Genomic DNA, 3,253 nt, shown 5'->3' with positions numbered 1-3,253 from the left:
AATACATTAGCACCCAGCGGTGCCCATTCCATTCTTAAACTCTTTGTATGAGGAAGGAATGCAGGGTGGTGCTGTGGGTCTGCTGCCGCTGACGCTTCCCCCGGCTGAGCCTCAGGGGATAACGAGTCATTCTTCTGACACCGAGCGACGGATCTATGCGAGAGCATTCGAGCCACTTTCGCAGGCCAACACAGGAGCTGCTATTTTGACAGGTACCACAAATGGGTTTTCCGCAGAACGGGAAGCGAACGCAATGGCACTCGGGACACGAACATGTGCTCAGATACATCACACAGAAGGGAGCAGGAGGATGAAGTCTTCATGAACTGAGTCCAGGCACCCCGAGTCAAAGGTCAAGCTACCGATTTGCCCACCCCACACTCCCCTCCCCACCCCAATCCACTCGCGGAGCCCTCCCTACTCGCCACGCTTCAGAGGGAGAGTGCTGAACATGTGACCCGACGGCCCCATTCACCAGCACGGGGGTAAATACACAAGGTGCACGAGAGGTGACCCCGCCCCGATACTTTCTCCACGGTCACTTCCCCGCATAAAAGCCCTCACTTCTCTGAATAAGTTTGGAACAAATCTTTCCATCTTTCCATCTCCTTTGCCCTTTGTACCTTCTTTTCCCCCTCACCTTTCCTTCCGTCCTCCCCCTCTTCACCCCCTTGTTTGTCCGTCTCCCCTCTCCCCCCCCCCCCCTCTCGCTGGTGGAATCCCAGCCCCATCCACCTAAGTGTCACTGAAGAATGTTCCATCATTTAAACGGCGCAGAATGCTCCGCTAATATATAACCAATTATACTGGTCACATTTCCTGTGTCTCCTTTGAGCTCTCTGCAGGCTCAACGTGCCAATCAGGCCAGGAATGCCAGAACATGGCTCTTATTTGCCAGGGGTCAGCGCACCAGTAACCTCACATTCTAAAGGACCATTGTTCCCATGGCCAGAAAGCTCGGCGAGGCACACATACACATCCAGGGTGAAAGACACACACACAAACCCTGGCCCCTGGAGGCCCCACATCAAGGGCCCGCTCTGTTTAAACAGCATCCGCCCGCACAGCCACCCGCCATGAAAGGGATTAAACGAGGTGTGCGTGCTCATAGGTGGACCTACTGTACAAAAAAGAAGTCCGCGGCAATAAATAATTTCATGCAGTACTGGATCGTAACACTTTTTTTAAAAAAATGCACCTCTGAGGTTTAGTGATGGAATTTGCTTCCAACGCAGATCAGCGCTCAGCAGTGGGAGTGACGTTACCTCCGTGCTGAGCCTCTTGTGATCCGCATGGGGCGCTGGTCATCGCTTCAACACCGTGACGCAAGTTCAGAGAATAGATCCCGGAAAACAAGTGCTTGCATCACGAAAGTGATCTGAATAATGTGCTCTCTGCACGTCATGTGCAGGAGAGGAAAGTCAGACTTTTGAGACAAAGCTCAAGGCTGTGCCTTCCAAGTAAAGCAAGCGTGTGTGTGTGTGTGTGTGTGTGTGTGTGTGTGTGTCTGGCTGAGAGCGGGTACTCAAACTGTCCTTGGACACACATAATGATGCTTTTATAATGCACGCTGCCTTTCAGAGCCTTCCACATTCTGTCTGTTACATTTTCTCACAGGAGCTGGAACACAAAAACAAAAGAGGACTTGCTGTGAATGCGCGCAACAAAAAGACACAACACGCCGTGTCTTAAGTATCTCTCTTTCTTTCACTCCTGCCCACATCACACATTAATACTGCCCATGCTGGCTCTGAATAATCTGACATAAATGGGATGCTTTTAACTACAAGTGACTGCAGTTAATGTATACTGCATGTGGACAGCAACATATTACACCCACATGACCATTAATATGCGAACAGCATCCATTATTCTGAGTTTATGGACCTTTCCTTGTGCAAGAATGTAGTCAGACGTGTCCTCATAATTCACATATTGTTGTCCCTATATGCCTCATATTCACTGTCTGGTTGGGCTGGACTTAACTCACGTTGGGCACCAGACCCTCTTCTGTATTTTGTTTTCCACTTCAGATCGAAGGAGGGATTCTCCGCTGTGGTTTTGTGGGCTGCCATTTTACTATCAACACATTTTATTGTTGGAAAAAACATAAAAACATTCGGTCCTTTTTAGTAGAGCCATGCCATATCATGCAGCGCCATTGGTGCGTTTCACAATACACCATGAGTTAAATTCCCTATGTAAGGTACAGTGTCCTCTATCATCTGTAGAAAATGTATTTGATTGTATGGTAAACATATTTCTAGTTTGAGGAATTAATAAATCCAAATAAAGCATCTTTTCCAGAGCTGTCCAGCGTATTCTGGTATAGGCGGAGCTTGGATGGTGAGGATTCGTCTCTGTGCATGTGTTTAGTTCTTCTCTGAGGCTCACTGAGCGCTTGTAGCTTCCTCTGTGGGGCGAAGAGTTGAAAATGTTGCTGGAGAAAATGCAGAAATCTGATTTGCTGCCTCGTGTTTGCTGTCTGGGAACGTGGAGAACGATTGGATCCCTCGCCTCTGTCTTAAATGTCTCAAAACAAGCATGCAAATGCATGCACACACACGCGCACACAAATGCACAGTTTCACACAGGTATGCAGTCATGTTCGGAGAAACCCGACCTACCTGACGGATCGAAACTACTCCTACGCTGCTCCGTTAACCCCTCGGTGTTCGGCGTGGGAAACGATGCTTTGGCAATACCAACTGATTCTTACTCAAAGACTTGGAGATGGATGGATGGCTTGATAGATAATGGGTAAACGTTGACACGGCCTCGAAAGGAGAAAGAGAATGGCGAGATAGAGGTTCCATATTAGGAAGAAAAGGTTGAGGTGTAGAAAAAGGAGTGAGGAAAAGGTTGTCAATACGCCTTTTTCATATTTGTTCCCTCTCCTTTCCTTCCCTTGCTCGCCTATAAGAGATATCTGAGGTCAAAGGGCAGACTTCTTTTCAGAGAAACATGATTGCAGCCTTGTTGCGAAAGGCCTTTCATTTAGAAATATGTGACTTTCTGTGAGAGGAGAAAGCCGAAGCGTTCACTCTCCCGGCGCTGCTTTTCTCCACAACACAAAACCCACGGCAGAGAGACCTTGCGCCTCTGAAAAAGCCCTTTCAAGACACTCATGTGTTCGAGGTCCTGCCTTGAAAGGCAGCAGGTTTACAGACATTAAAAATCACCATCCAGATCAAACCGGAATTAAATATGTTGGATTTTTTGTTCTAGCATTCTGAACTGTGAGGTGTTGCAA

The sequence above is a fragment of the Pseudoliparis swirei genome, chromosome 2, assembly GCF_029220125.1.
Source record: "Pseudoliparis swirei isolate HS2019 ecotype Mariana Trench chromosome 2, NWPU_hadal_v1, whole genome shotgun sequence".
Lineage (NCBI taxonomy): Eukaryota > Metazoa > Chordata > Actinopteri > Perciformes > Liparidae > Pseudoliparis > Pseudoliparis swirei.
Note: the sequence above shows the minus strand (reverse complement) of the source record.